Source organism: Gorilla gorilla, chromosome 1 (genome assembly GCF_029281585.2).
Source record: "Gorilla gorilla gorilla isolate KB3781 chromosome 1, NHGRI_mGorGor1-v2.1_pri, whole genome shotgun sequence".
Lineage (NCBI taxonomy): Eukaryota > Metazoa > Chordata > Mammalia > Primates > Hominidae > Gorilla > Gorilla gorilla.
Window position 1 is genome coordinate 23,276,383 of NC_073224.2, and position 15,812 is coordinate 23,292,194.

Sequence of the window (15,812 nt, forward strand, 5' to 3'; positions counted from 1 at the left end):
GTGGCCCTGCACACTGTGCCACTGTGGCCCTGCATGCTGTGCTGTGTTCTCCCAGGCAAGTGTGAGAATACTAAATCTTTCAACTTTCTCCATCTCTCTCCCGACCTTGCCTGGGCTTCCTGCACCTCCTCCAAGGTAATGTGATGAGACAGACTGTGATTGCAGCCCAGTGCCAGGGAAACTGTGGGCCAGCCCTGGCCCAGAGATAGGCAAGTGAGTTATTTGTCCCTGTCACGTGGTGCTCTGCCAGATGCGATGTTGCTATTCTATGTGAGATCTGGGGCTGATAGAAATGATGGCAAACTTCTTGAGCAGCTTAGGCTAAAAGAATTGTTCTTTGCATAAAACAGAAATTGTCATCATCGTTATAAACACTATCCTGGCCCTCCAGAGAGCCCGGATGAGCTGTGTTCTTGGTGAGGACAAATGTCCATCCAGAAGAGGGGTATTTATTGGCTCTTCAGGTCCCAGAGAAGTCCCAATCCCCCATGCAGGAAGGATTCCATAAGCATCCATGTCTGAGGATAGGACCCTATCTCAGAGCAGAGCTCGCTCGCTGCACCTAGGGGAAGAGGAGGACAGTTACTTTCCAGAAAAAAGTTAATTTACCCTGAGTGATTCATAAAGTTGCAGAATCACAGAATTACAGAACCTTGGAATTTCAGAGGCTGAAAGGGATCTAACAGGGCATCCGGGTCCAATACCTCTCATTTTAAGCAAGAAAAAAAAATAATTCCAGTTAAAATACAGCCCTCCACTCATCTGCAGTTTCTATATAGAGCCCCAGATGAATGCTAATTAGAAGACTGGTTGGAAGAACAGCTTTTTCCTGCAACCGGTGTTCATTTTGTGGGATTTCTCACTGTTGATTAATTAATGTAAGCATCCGTCCGTTCACCTGTTTGTCTGTTCACCCGTCTATTCATTGCTGCATCCATTCCTCACCCCAGTAAAAAATCGAGGCAGTTACATCAAGAATACAGACATGGTTTGCTCTCACTCCCTCCTCCTTCCTTTTTGTTTTTCTCTCCCATCCAGGATGAAGACGAGCTAGCTCTGCGCATGTGTGGGTGTGGGAGAAAGGCCAGTTGCAGTCAGTGTCACAGTGCTGTTTTTGAAACTCTGCAGGTCCCTCATAGGCCGGCTGATATCACCCATGCCAGGATTGCTTGGCCTTGACAGAGCCTGTGTTAGAAGGGACTATCATGAAGGTATCCAAGATACTAAAGGGCTGAAACAAGCCCCTCTCTTGTCTTCACAGTATCTTCCAGTGGCAGACAGGAAGCCACTGGATGAAGCTGAGGACAAATAAATGTCAATAAACCACCACTGGGAGCTGCTGCTCCCCCATTTCCCGTGGCCTGCAGGGGGTCACTGAGTTAAATGTTACAGCTGATTGTGAAAGGGACCTGGTGAATCCATGATCAATTATGACATTGGTTTTTACACGAGCTAAGATAAGGGTAATTAAATCTTGTGCTTCAGGCCATATAAACTGATCTCCACAGGAGGGCAAGAATTAATTTAATTCCACACACACAACCCCTTCCAACCCCTCTGACAGCTTTAGTATAATGGACTCAGTGCAGGATGGGGAAGATAGAGCACCAGGTATTAACCACCACACCTATCGGGAGCTTGAACTTGATGGGCCTTGTGGCTGATCCAGGGCAGCAAATCCGGAGCTTCTTACAGCTTCTGTCTGTGCTGGGTTTATTACATACAATCTGTACAGGGGCTGTTTCCACACTTAATGGCAGTCCTGAATCACTATCTATTTCCCATCCTTGCCTGCAAAACAGCAACCCAGAGCTAGTGCTATGCCGTCAATACCGGGCCCCATAAAGCCACTGCTGTATAGATTTGCCTTTTTGTGCATGTGCGTCTGATTCACGAGCACTTTGGCAGCCTTCCAGGCTTGAGGAGAGGAAAAAAACATCCTGAGCATCCCAACAGCCTCATTTTGATCTGTGATACTGAGCAACTCATTTCCACTTCACAGGCTCTGCTGAGCTGTGCCACAGAAAGACAAATCCCAGATGTGGCAGGGGTGGGAGGCGGTGGAGGGAGAGGGGCTGGCTGGAAGGAAGGAGGGTGCAGGAGAGGGAGGGAGGGAGGGAGGGCCAAGGGAAGGGAGGGAAGATGAAAGCAGAAAAGGGCCACATTTATTAAGCTGTTTTTCTTTTGGTGAAAAGAAGCATTTATCAGTGATTTCATATATCATGTGAGAGGTGGCTTCCTGCCAATTTCCAAGAATCCAAACAACCCGCTGACATCATATGCTAAATATAGCTCAGGCTTTGCTTTAGGTGAACAAATAATGCCGCTGGACAGGAATAGGTTCTCTTCAGTTACATGGTTATTATGATCGGCTGTCAGGCTTGTGTAATCAAAAGAATCATGTCCAGTTCCAAGGAGGAATGGTGCAAAGAACTCATCAAACAATTTCGGGAGATGACTGATGAACCCCCATTCCTCCTGCCTTCCCAGGTGGCCGGCTGAGCCTGGCTGCTGGAGGAAAGGTGGGCAACTCTGTTGTTGCAGGTCTTCAAAGCCCTGGTGTGTGTGTGTGTGTGTGTGTGTGTGTGCTGTATTTCCATCTCTGCCCTGCCCATCAGAAAAGGTGGCTGATCTCTCCAAGGGAAATGCGTAGAAGGAAGACAGACCTTCAAACTCACAGATATGGTGCAGGAGCTATCCATGAGGCTGGGGCAGGAGCGAGCGGGGTGGGGTTGGTGGCACAGATAGTTCAGGCAGTCTGTTTAGTCTGTTTATTCTGCAAGCATTCAGGTAAGGGTGCTTGTCTGATGGCAATCGGAGAGCCATCTTCCACGGCTCTTGGGCTCTGGTACTTTTGATTCTACCTCCCATAGCTTTTGTGTTGTGCGCGTCCTGTCTGGGACTGGTGCCTGTCATTCTGTCTGAAGCCACCTGAAAGATTAAGATTCATAATGAGACCTCTCCCTCCTCTGCCAGCACTCTCCTTATCCCCACCCACTCCCCCAGGCTCACACTGGGGAGACAGGGAGCTTGGGATGGGTTTGTAAGTATTTGGAGGAAGGGGCAGCAGTAAGGAGAAGAGAAGGACGAGAAAATTAGTGAGGGAGATAAGGAGCCAGTGCATCAAAATAGCTGCTGGAAGGTGTTGTATCCCTTCGAACATCTGCATGATTTCTTTTCTCAGTCAGGGATACAATAGAGGTTGTTACTATGGAAACTGGTGTAAAAGCAGCACAGAGAAAGGAGAGGACTGGATATAAAGAGGAAAGAGTAAAAGGCATATACCACTTTTAAATCATCAAAGAGGAATACTATAGCACTTCCCACCTCCAAGAGGAGGAAATAAGTCACTGAGCCCAGGGATGGTTGAATACTATGATCATGGGAGGGGTCAGAGACTATCAGACACCACCATCCTTTCCCCTGGAAGCCTGTGTGTTGAATCTGTCCACTGCTGTAAGATCGTTAGCCAGAAAAGAACGTCCAGGCAGTTGAGGGTGGTCAGCTTCATGGTAGATGGCATGCTTGGCTCTGCTCGGACATGGCCTTTGGGAATGGCCTTGGAGGGAGCAGGCCATTTTTCTGTGTCACGGTTTCATCACCTGCCTTCCTCAGAGGAATGACGAAGCACCTTGCTCAAGAAAGAAATGCTAGTGCCATTCAAGGCAAAGAAAGGACAGAGCTTCATGTGCTCTGTGTGCAGAGGGAAAAAATGTGAGCAATTCCAGCTGGTGTCCTGAGCATCATACCCAAGAGGGGCCACGGACCAGGCAGAGGCCAAAGTCTGTGCGTACCTAGCCAGTTTCACTTTGTTTCAGTGTGGGTATTAGTGGGATGAAATCATTTGCTCAGGCTGAGGATAGTTTTGACAAGTCTTTGGTGTTTCGTGCAGACTCATACACGCAATCCTGTAGACCAGTCTGTCCAATAGAAATATGATGTGAGCCACGATGCAATTTATTTATTTATTATTATTTCTATAGAGACACGGTTTCACTTTGTCACCTAGGCTGGAGTGCAGTGAGGCAATCATAGCTCACTGAAGCCTTGAACTCCTGGGCTTTAGCGATCCTCCCACCTCAGCCTCCCATGTAGCTGGGCTACAGGTGTGAGACATCACACCCAGCTAATTTTTAAATTTTTTGTAGAGATGGCTGGTCTCAAAATCCTGGCCTCAAGCGATCTTTCCACCTCGGCCTCCCAAAGCACTGGGATTACAGGCATGAACCACCTCACCTGACCCGCTATGGAATTTACAATATCCTAGTAGTCACATCCAAAAAGTAAAGAAACAGGTTAAATAAACTTTAATATAATTTCTGTGTTGTGTTATTTAACCCTGGTATATCCAAAATATGATCATTTCAACAAAATTAATTCAGAGATTATTGATGAGATATTTTATACCCTTTCATACTGAATCTTTGAAATGGATTTATTATTATGTGTGTTATGTGTATGAGAGAGAGAGAGGGAAAGAGAGAGAGAGAGAGATAGAAAGAAAGAGGGAGGGAAGGAGGGAAGGAGGAAGGGAGGGCCAAGGAAAGGGAAGGAAAATGGAAAGAAGGAAGGAAGGAAGGAAACAGGTCTCTGGCTCAGGCACTGACTCTAACTACGTGCCTTGCATCACTGTGGGAGCGATAATTCCACACACTCACTCTTTGAACAGATGGTCAGCCTCGAGTACCTCCCTTTACCATTGAACAGTGACCCCTCATCCTCCAACCACAATCCATGGCCGCTGGAATCAGACAAACCCAGCTGAAACCACAGCTCTCTTTCTGAGTGCCTCTCTCTGAGGGAGTTTCTTAACCTTTCTGAGTTTTCCTCAGCTGTGAGATGGGAATCCTATTTTACAATTGAAGGTAGGTCCCTCAATTGTTTTGGGGATGGAATAAGAGAATGCCCAAGACCACCAAGTCTAGCATTGATAAGGGAAGCTCCTTCCTGTCCCTTATCCCAGCTCTAGTTCGCCAGTCTTCCGTTGAGCACCTAATCTTCTCCAGGCCTCTGTGAGTGAACAAACTAGAATTGTACATTTTTCATGTACTCAGAAAGCCGCTTGAGTAGAAAGGAGACTTCAAGGACTAAGATTGAGTTTGTTTCACTAATTCACTCCAGGCCGATCACTGGCTGTTTCCCCAATTCAGAGAGATACTAATATTCAGCCATTCAGAAAGAGTCCTTTTGATGACCATGGGCTACATGGTAAGATGTTTAGAGAAGAAAATTAAAATATGTCCTTCCTTATAAATAAGATCTAGTATTTGGTAGCACAGTAGGGTGACTGTAGTTAACAATAATTTATTGTATATTTTAAAGTGGAATTGAAATGTTCCTAGCACAAAGAAATGATAGGTGATGGATACCCCAATTACCCTGATTTGATTATTACACATCGTATGCCTATATGAAAACATTGTATGTACCCCATAAATATAGACAACTATTATGTACCCATAATAATTAAAAATTTAAAAATAGGTCCTTTCTCTCCTAGAGTGGCATTGTCCCATATAGTAGCCACTAAACTCATGTGGCTATTTAAATTTGCATTAATTAAAATTTGAAAATTTACTTTCTCAGAAACACTAGCCACATTTCAGGTGCTCAGTGACCACATAAGGCTAGTGGCTACTGATTGGACATTTCAGATATAGGACATTTCTGCATACTAGAAAGTTCTGTCACCATCGCTGTAGATTTTTAGTCATTTATTCAATATGCAGCCAAAATAAAACTCAGAGACAGCAGGACAGCATGCGTAAGCAGGCCTAAAGTCAGACTGGGTGGGTTTCATCCTTTCTCCACTTTGGCCATATGTCAACTTAAGTTAGTTTCTTTTTTTCTTTTGAGATGGAGTCTCACTCTGTCATCCAGGCTGGAGTACAGTGATGCTATCTTGGCTCACCACAACCTCTACCTCCCGGGTTTAAGCGATTCTCCTGCCTCAGCCTCCAGAGCAGTGGGATTACAGGCACCCGCCATCACACCCGGCTAATTTTTGTATTTTTAGTAGAGACGGGATTTTGCCGTGTTGGCCAGGCTGGCCTCGAACTCCTGACCTCAGGTGATCCTCCCACCTCAGCCTCCCGAAGTGCTGGGATTACAGGTGTGTGAGCCACCATGCCCAGCCTTAAGTAAGTTTTTTAACCTCTCTGTGCCTCAGTTTCTCAGTTTCATCATCTGCAAAGTGGGAATGATAGTAATATAACTTAATTCAGCAGATTATTATCAGAATCAAGTAAAGGAATGCAAGTAAAGTGCTTACGACACAGCCTGGCAGGTCGTAAGTGCTTAGTAAATATTAGATATGACTATTCATTATGCCCCATTAACTCTTTTCAAAAACAAGAGAGGGTTAGGATTATACTGAAAGGTGAAGGTGCCCTCCGTTAACCCAAAAGACTTCCTGGAAGAGGTAATCCCTTAAGCTGTGATTCAAAGGACGGAAAGGCATTCTCCATTATTCAATGCATTTGATAGGCATTTATTGGTCATTTGTTGTATATAAAGCACTGTTGTGGCTGTTGGAGATGCAAAAATGATGACAGAGGGTCCATTCTATCTTGAAGTCCCGTCTAGAGAAGGAGAAAGTCTACACAGTTGATCCTTGAACAACACAAGTTTGAACTGCACAGTCCACTTATGCATGGATTTTCTTTTGCCTCTGCCACCCCTGAGATGGCAAGACCAACCCCTCCTCTTCCTCCTCCTCCTCAGCCTACTTGACATGAAGACATCGAGAATGAAGACCTTTAAGATGATCCGCTTCCACGTCATGATGAGCGAATATATTTTCTCTTCTTTATGATTTTCTTTTCTCTAACTCACTTTCTCGTGAGAATAGTGTCTAATACCTAGAACATACAAAATGTAGGTTAATCAACTGTTTATGTTATCAGCAAGGCTTCTGGTCAACATAGACTATTAGTAGTTAAGTTCTGAGAGAGGCAAAAGTTATATGTGGATTTTCCGCTGTTGAGGGGTTGGCCCCCCTAACCCCCATGTTGTTCAAGGGTCACCTGCTCTTCCAGGAGTAAGAGCAGTGATGGATTTATGCACAGAGTGGCAGGAGACCCTGGAGAAGAAGCCCTAGCTCAGCGGGGAGACCGAGGAGGACAATGTGGACGGGGCAGTCCTGAGCAGACCCTTAAATCCCCAGGAAATGGCAGGCTGTGTGCAGGAGTGATCAGACCTTCAACAGCACCTAAAGTTACAAGGCCCAGTCTCAGAATCCCCTGGGGACATTCAATCAGCATCTTGATGATTGACAAGATGAGCTTCAGCCTGTGCCTTTAACACTGCAGGGGCTGAGCCCCTCTAGCAGCATCTCCAACACCACCAGTGGACCAGCAGCCCTGGGGCCTGCCTGGCTTCTGCAGCTCAAGGCGCAATGGGAAACCACAGATGTCACAAAAATTGGCTCCCTTCGGCCGGGCGCGATGCCTCACACCTGTAATCCCAGCACTTTGGGAGGTCTAGGAGGGCTGATCACCGGAGGTCAGGAGTTTGAGACCAGCCTGGCCAACATGGTGAAACCCCGTCTCTACTAAAAATACAAAAATTAGCTGGGCATGGTGGTGCGCACCTGTAATCCCGGCTACGCGGGAGGCTGAAGCAGGAGAATCGCTTGAACCCAGGAGGTGGAGGTTGCAGTGAGCCGAGATTGCGCCACTGTACTCCAGCCTGGGGCGACAGAGTAAAACTGTCTCAAAAAAAAAAAAAAAAAAAAAGCTCCCTTCTAAGACAAGTGAAAGCATGTAGCATCAGGGAGATGTGCCCCATTATTATTCTGGTCATTGTTGGTTCTTACAAAGTTGAAATTTTAGCATCTCTCACGATGGCTCTTCTAAAAAGACCCCATGTGCTCTTGGGAAGAAAGGGCAGGCTGAGGCTGCCTTGAGAGTCTGGCCGGGTCTGTTGTTCTAGCATTGAGAGGTTGACACGCCAGCCTACTGCCCCCAAGGGCCGGTTTCATATGCAAGTCAGGCACCGCCAGCCAAGTGGGAAAGGCAGCCCCAGAGGAACATGTTTCTGGTGACTGGGAAGGTTTGAGCAGACCTACAGCCCTGGCATAGCGATGAGCCTCCTGCACAGGCAGCGGTGGCCGACAGCCAGGCAGGAGGCGGGCGGAGGAGCGGCTCACAGCCTCCACCAGAGCATCTGGGGGCTCAAGCCGCCAGAGAGCCCTGGAGACTAGGTAATGGAATTCCTAAACGGATGAAGCACTGAGCTCCAGACCCCTGTCCATGCCCAAGGACGGAAACATTGTATTTCTCCTTGGGACTTCAGGCTTTCCCCTGCCTTTTCCTGTTCTTTCCAGCCATTGCCAAGGCAGGAAGAGGCCTTTCCAAACAGACTTCTTTGTCTTCCACTTGGTCTGCCCCTCCAGGTCTCATCCGGGACTGTTCTGTGCCTCACAGATCAGAGACACTGTAGGGGTGACCAGCCCTCCAGCATTGTCTGGAAGCATCCTTGGTTTTAGCTCTGAAGGTTCCTGTATCCTGAGAGAGGCCCTCAGGCCTGGGCCAACCTGCACCTTGCCCAGCTGCCCCCTTAGCCCTCAGAGCCAGGTTGAGGTACTGCCCAAGCAGCAGTCATGTCAGGATTCTCCTTCCGCTTCCAACAAAGAGCTCTTTATGTCTTAGCCAGCAAAGGACAAGGCTAGCATGGGCATTTACCCCACTGCCTCGGCTGCCTCACCAGGAATGCAGGAGATGCAGATGCACGGATGAGAAAGCTTTGCCTGTCCCAATGCACAGCGATGCCTGACGCTGCCTCAGAGTACCTGTGCTCTGCCCACCCAGCTTCTGGTCATCCGAGGCCCAGGTCCCAAAGGGGCGTGGGAGGAGATGGTGGGAGAGACAGCCAGGCCCCATGCTGGACACCTGAGAGGGAGACCCTGGCTTTGTGTTGAGGTAAGTTCGAGAGATCTGAGACTACCCTTGACTGTGGATCGGCAGTAGTAGGAATCTAACTCGCTCTCTGTCATTTTTTTTTTTTCTTTACACCGAGTCGTGCTCTGTCGCCCAGGCTGGAGTACAGTGGTGCAATCTCAGCTCACTGCAACCTCTGTCTCTCGTGTTCAAGCAATTCTCGTGCCTCAGCCTCCCGAGTAGCTGGGATTACAGGCGCCCACCACCATGCCCGGCTAATTTTTGTATTTTTAGTAGAAATGGGGTTTCACCATGTTGGCCAGGCTGGTCTCGAACTCCTGACCTCAAGTGATCCACCCGCCTCGGCCTCCCAAAGTGCTGGGAAAACAGGCATGAGCCACCTCACCTGGCCTCTGTCATCTTTTTTTAGAGACAAGTTCTCCCTCTGTCACCCAGGCTGGAGCACAGTGGTGTGATCACAGACCACTGCAGCCTTGAATTCCTGGGCTCAAGTGATCCTCCCACCTCAGCCTCCCTGAGCAGCTGGGACTACAGACACACGCCACCACAGCAGGCTAATTTTTAAATTTTTTATAGCAAGAGGGTCTTGCTATGTTGCCCAGGCAGGTCTCGAACTCTTGGCCTCAAGCAATCCTCCTGCCTCAACTTCCCAACGTGCTGGGATTAACAGGCAGGAGCCACTATACCCGGCCAACTCTCTTTGATCTTAAACCAAAGAAATGAGATTTCTCTGAAGCCAGAGTTATAAGTGATGGGGGTCAATTGTGAGGAACTGAATGGATTTAATTGTGAATGGTGTAGAACTTATTCTACAGCACACTAAGGTCAAATCAGATCTGTATTCTCCTACGCAAACAGTAGGAAATGTGGGAGATTATATGATACTGAAAAAAAAAAATGGAAAAGGAAAGCAATTCATTTTCTTCACTGTTACAAAACATCATTTTTGTGTGTATAAACCTGGAATCAATTATTCAACTTCGCTTATGGATAAAGCATAACTTGTAATAAACAGCAAAGAGGGTTGTTCATTTCACTTAATGATAAATAAAATGATGTTTGACCAATTTGATGAAGACAGTAAGTCAAACTTAAATGGTCGGGCATTTTATGTTGCTGAAACTACAAATCTTATTAAGAAGCTTTTCACATTTAAAATATGCAAAATGCAAGCAAAATTTAGTAGAGAAAGTTAAGTTAAATATTTAATGACATAATTAAGTCTTATTAATGGTGTGTTCTTTATTTTGCAGATTAAATATTCACAACGATTATCATCTCTTTCATCTTTATTACTTAAGCAATGTGTTTTTCATAATTATTTGTTAGGTATTTTCATTAACATTTGATGAATATTAATAGTTAAAATAAAAAACAGTTTTTATTTCTGTTGTTATGACTTTATGGTGATCATAATATATAAGTAAGTGTTTATAATGTGCGTTACTGGTTAATATTTAGATCACTGATTTTTTTCCACAGAATAGAAACGTGGATATTTATGGGTGATAAATGGCAATCATCACATTCTTCCATTACTCTTTATTTATTTATTTAATCTCCTATTCTTAATGTAGCTTCATTGTGGGAGACATGTGAATTGCAAGCTTACAATGAAGGCTAATAAGTAGAATTTTAGGTCGAGTCCCACTCTTGCATTAATAATGGTTTGCCTCTCTTTTTAGACGTACTGATTCATTTCCCATTTTTACCTCATTCCCCTCACGGATTTGGTCCAGCAGAGTTAGATGGCGCTGGTACTGTTTCCCTCCATGACCTTTAAAGCTTAGACTGATGGCCCCACAGATATTTTTCTTCGGGGACAAAGGATGAGGATTTTCCATCCCGAACAACATGAAGCAAATGCGCATGGATCTCCTGATTTTTTCATTCAGACAGTGATTACAGAGTAAACAGCACTGGGTCAGATCAGCGTGCACGGTCAATGTGGCCTGCATATGGCGACTATCCCTCCCTGCACCGTGTAGCAGCCACATTGTCCTGACACACTGGGAAGCTTGTCACTTCCAGAGTGGCCCAGGAGATGCATCTCGACCATCCCCACTTCAGGCTCCCACGTGGCAGGCTGCAGACCCCTGGCCAGGCTTTTTTTCTGAAACCCTTAGTGGATTTTCCTTGAGGATGACCGACAGAATGATGGTGATGTATTCCAGTCTCATGGTCAGGCCTGCAATCACATTTCGAAGCAGCCTCCGGATCCCTGCTCAGCATTCTGTGACTGACGCGGGTGGAGGCATTACAGTCCAGACAGAGTCAGTGCTAATCAGAACAGGATGCCCTTTAGCTTCCTCGAGAAAGCTTTATCTCTTTAGCAGGAGCTATCTGCATTTTTAAAGCCACAGCCTGTTGGAAAGAGCTCCGAACCACAAAAATGTACAGCAGGGGTAAGCAGAGTTCCTAGCCATTAACCACCTCCAGGCAGTTAATCATTTCAGTTTAGAAGAACCCACGTTCGCTTCAAGAGCAAGTATATTCTGTTGGAAACCTACTATGTTGGGCTCTTTCGAGAGCTAGTTCTGATTCTCACAATGCCCTGCTGAGCGGACGGGAGTCCCCCGTTGTATGGACAAGCAGATGAAGCTCAATGAGTCAGTTGACTGCTCTAAGGTCTCATGGTTGATCTTGGGCACAGCTGGGGTTCGAAGCCCGTTCTTTCTGGCTCAGAGTCCTGTGCTCTTCTCCGCAGGATGTGACGCTACCTCCCCCACTGCCATTTTTCTGTGTGATTATATGGGACACAAGCTCCAGGTAAATCTGATTGTTAAGAAAAAGCCCCAATACACACAGAGGCACAAGAAAAAGGAATAGATCTCACCCTGTTGGTGAAGCCAATGCGTGAACCTAATGTGCAGAAAGACACCACTGACGTCTTCCCGGGCCCCTGCCTCGCATCCTTGCCTTGCTGACTATTTGGCCCTGGGCTAGAAAATACAGTGCTCATTCTCAGACGTTTATGTGCAAGTATTTGTCTCTCCAGCCAAGCTGTCCTCAGGTCCTTAGCCATCTGCGTGTTCCCCAGCTCTCTACAAACAGCTATCCTGGAATAGCTAAAACTGATATTTTAATAATGTGTGCTTAAACCATTTATGCTAAAAAAAACTTGCCAGTTCTGGCCATTTCCAGTAACAATATGTGCTCTCATCACTGCTAAGAGTCTGGCAATGAGCAGATGATGCTACTGAAAGCAAGTGAAGACAGTGAGACAGGGCTCAATCCATGCCATGCCTCTGAGAGCCTAGGAGCCATGGCACAGCGCCAAGAATACCCCTTCAACATGACAAGCAGGACTCAGTTTCCCCCTTTTGAGCACATCAAGGAAAAACATATGTAAGGGCCTGCGCAGTGACTCACGACTGCAATCCCAGCACTTTGGGAGGCTGAGGCGGGAGGATTGCTTGAGGCCAGGGTTTGAGACCAGCCTGGGCAGTACAGCTGGACCCTGTCTGTACAAAAAATTTAAAAAAATAAATAAAAACACATGTGGACTCAACAAGGACAAATATGGACTCCTCGCACCGTGGGGTGAGCCGGGAGGGGCGGCGCAGTCAGCACCAGCCAGGACCGCACACGTGGTGACATCAGGCCTGCCTTCCCTCTCATCTGTAATGTCTCTCCTTGTCCAGCCTGCAATGTGACCATTGTTTATTACCTATTGAGCCCCAGCACCATATTTGGCTCTGCAGGCAAGATTGATAGATTCTTGCTGTCACCAGCCGCACTCTGATGGCAGCTTTCCAGGCCTCCTCCTCACCCCTCCCCCAGCCCCGCTCCACCTTCCAACAACCTCGGAGGCTCAGAGCAGGCCTCCCCACCAGCAAGGCTGGCACAGACCCTTTTGAAGAAGCCGTTTCCAGGAGAGGAAGGAGCCGAGGATGGATGCCCTGCCGGCCTCCATGCTCAGGAACTGCCCACCCCAGTGAATCGTCTCTGCCCTGGAAGCTGCTGACAGCAGTAGGGGCCTTTCTGGAACCATCTCCCTCCCAACCTGCCTTGAGCTCTGTGCATCTTCAGAGGAGAGAGGATTTGAGTCTCATAGGCCTGAGATACACAACATTCGGTGGGAGGGGAAAGCCTAGATGTAAGGGTCAATTATACCACCTTATGGGGAAAAAAGTATCCAACTCGGAGTCTGGAATGGGAATGACACACAGCTGGAGACCATTTTCATCAGGTGACCTAAGGCACGCTGCTCCAGCTTCATGGCGACGTGATTCTGTGTTGGTGCTATGGAACCGCTGTGGCTTCAAATAAGGAAGGACACTTTGGAAAGCTGAAAGGCAGTGAGGTTGAGGGACTGTGTCCCAGTCATGAGACTGAGGTGATGGGTCCTTTTTATGTCACCCACAATCGATGTCACCTTAGGCGTTGTGCCCTGAAACTCACTAACACCCATCACTTGAAGATCATGTTTACCATGACCAACCCAGGAAATACCTGTTTCATTAACTCAACTGAAGAGGAAGACATTTCGAGAACCAAACCTGGAGACTAAGAGCCTGAAATTGCTGATTAATGGGTCAAATCAGCACCTATGGTGTGCCAGGCACTGTGGCATTGTGGCACTATGCCAACCCCTGATGTGTTTTGTTTTGTTTTGTTTTGTTTTGAGACAGAGTTTCACTCTTATTGCTCAGGCTGGAGTGCAATGGTGCAATCTCGGCTCACTGCAACCTCCGCCTCCTGGGTTCAAGCGATTCTCCTGCCTCAGCCTCTCAAGTAGCTGGGATTACAGGTGCCCACCACCACACCCAGCTAATTTTTGTATTTTTAGTAGAGATGAGGTTACACCACATTGGTCAGGCTGGTCTCGAACTCCTGACCTCAGGTGATCCACACACCTCAGCCTTCCAAAGTGCTGGGATTACAGGTATGAGCCACGGCACCTGCCCTGATGTTCTTGAAACAGCAACTCCAGTCCCACTCTGGACCTGTGAAGCTCACAGTTCAGTAGAGGGGTGTGGTGGTTTTTCCAGCAACAACCAATCAGTTCTCAGATTCTCCAACACCATCTGGGTGTCCTACAAGTCAATTCATTTCTGACACTAACTACCCGGATTGAGCCCAGCCCCCACAGATTAAGGGCTCAGCCTAACAAAACAGCTCCCATTTCAGATGCCAGCCACAAACAGGGTCCCATGTGCTATGGTGTGAATGTCTGTGTTCTTCTGAAATCCATGTTGATATCTATTCCCCACTGCAATAGTGTTAAGAGGTGGGGTCTTTGTGTGGGGATTGGGTCATGAGGGTGGAGTCCTTATGAATAGGACTCTTAGGAAAGAAGCTAGAAGCAGCTCATTCACCCCTTCAGCCATGAGAGGACACATAGAAGCTGCCGTTTATGAGGAAAAGGCCCTCACCAGACACTGAATCTGCTGGCACCTTCATCTTGGACTTGCCAGCCTCAGAAGAATGAGCAATATATTTCTGTTGTTTATAAATTACCCAGTCTGAGGTTTTGTATAGCAACCCACACAGACAAAAACAGCAAGCTACTTACACTTCTGCCCAGCCAACCTCACATTCGAGCCCCCATCAGGTTCAGTAATTCACTACAAACACAAACCTCAGGAAAATGCTATACTTACATTACAGTTTATTATAAAGGATACAAACAAGCAGCCAGATGAAGAGGTACAGAGGATGAGGTCTGGAAGGTTCTGAGCACACGAGCCTCTGTCGCCTTGGAGGCGGGGCACACCACCCTCCCCGCAGGCAGATGTCTTTAGCAACCTGGAAGCTCCTCAAACTCCATGGTTTAGAGTTGTTTTGGGCTTTTTGTTTGTCTGTGTGTTTGTTTTTGAGACAAAGTCTTGCTCTGTTGCCCGGACTGGAGTGTAGTGGCATGATCACGGCTCACTGCAGCCTTGATCTTCTAGGCTCTGGTGATCCTCTTGCCTCAGCCTCCTGAGTAGTTGGGACTACAAACACATGACACCACATCTGGCTAATTTTTAAAAATTATTTGTAGAGACACAGTCTCTCTACGTTGTCCAGGCTGGTCTCAAACTTCTGGGCTCAAGTGATCCTCCTGCTTTGGCCTCCCAAAGTGCTGGGATTACAGGTGTGAGCCAGGTGCCCAGCTCCTTTAGAGTTTTTCATGGCAGTTTCATTAGGTAGTCATCATTGATGCAATCACTGGCCATTGGTGGTTGAACGCAACTCCCAGCCCCCCTCCTCTCTCTGGAGGTAGGGTGGATGATGCTTGGGTAACACCTGTGAGCATCTCATCAGCCTAAACCCAGGTGTACCAAAAAGGCTTATTATCAATAACAAAAGGCATTCCCATCATTCAGGACATTCCAAGGGTTTTAGGAGTTCTGTGTCAGGAACCAGGGCAAAGACCAAATCATATATATATAGATATATAGATATATACACACACTGGTGTATATATATAGAGATATATATACACACACACATATATACATAGATATATATACACACACGTATATATACCTGTATATATATATCTATATATACATATATGTATATATGTGTGTATATATATACATATATATGTATATACCTATATATAGTATATATATACACGCATATATATGTATGTGTATATATATCTTTTATATATATATATATACAGGTGTATATATATATTATATATACCTGTGTGTATATATAATACATATATATTATATATATATTATATATACCTGTGTGTATATATAATACATATATATTATATATATATCTGTCTCTTTCTCTGTGTGTGTGTGTGTGTGTGTGTGTGTGTGTGTGTGTGTGTAATACCATAGGTGGCAGAAATGCTACAGAGACCTGAGGCAGGGCTACAAGGTGGCAGAGGACTGATTGCTTCTTCCGCTAACTGGGCAGGCTGCACAAGGGAAGGGGCCTGTGGTGAGACCCACTAAAGGA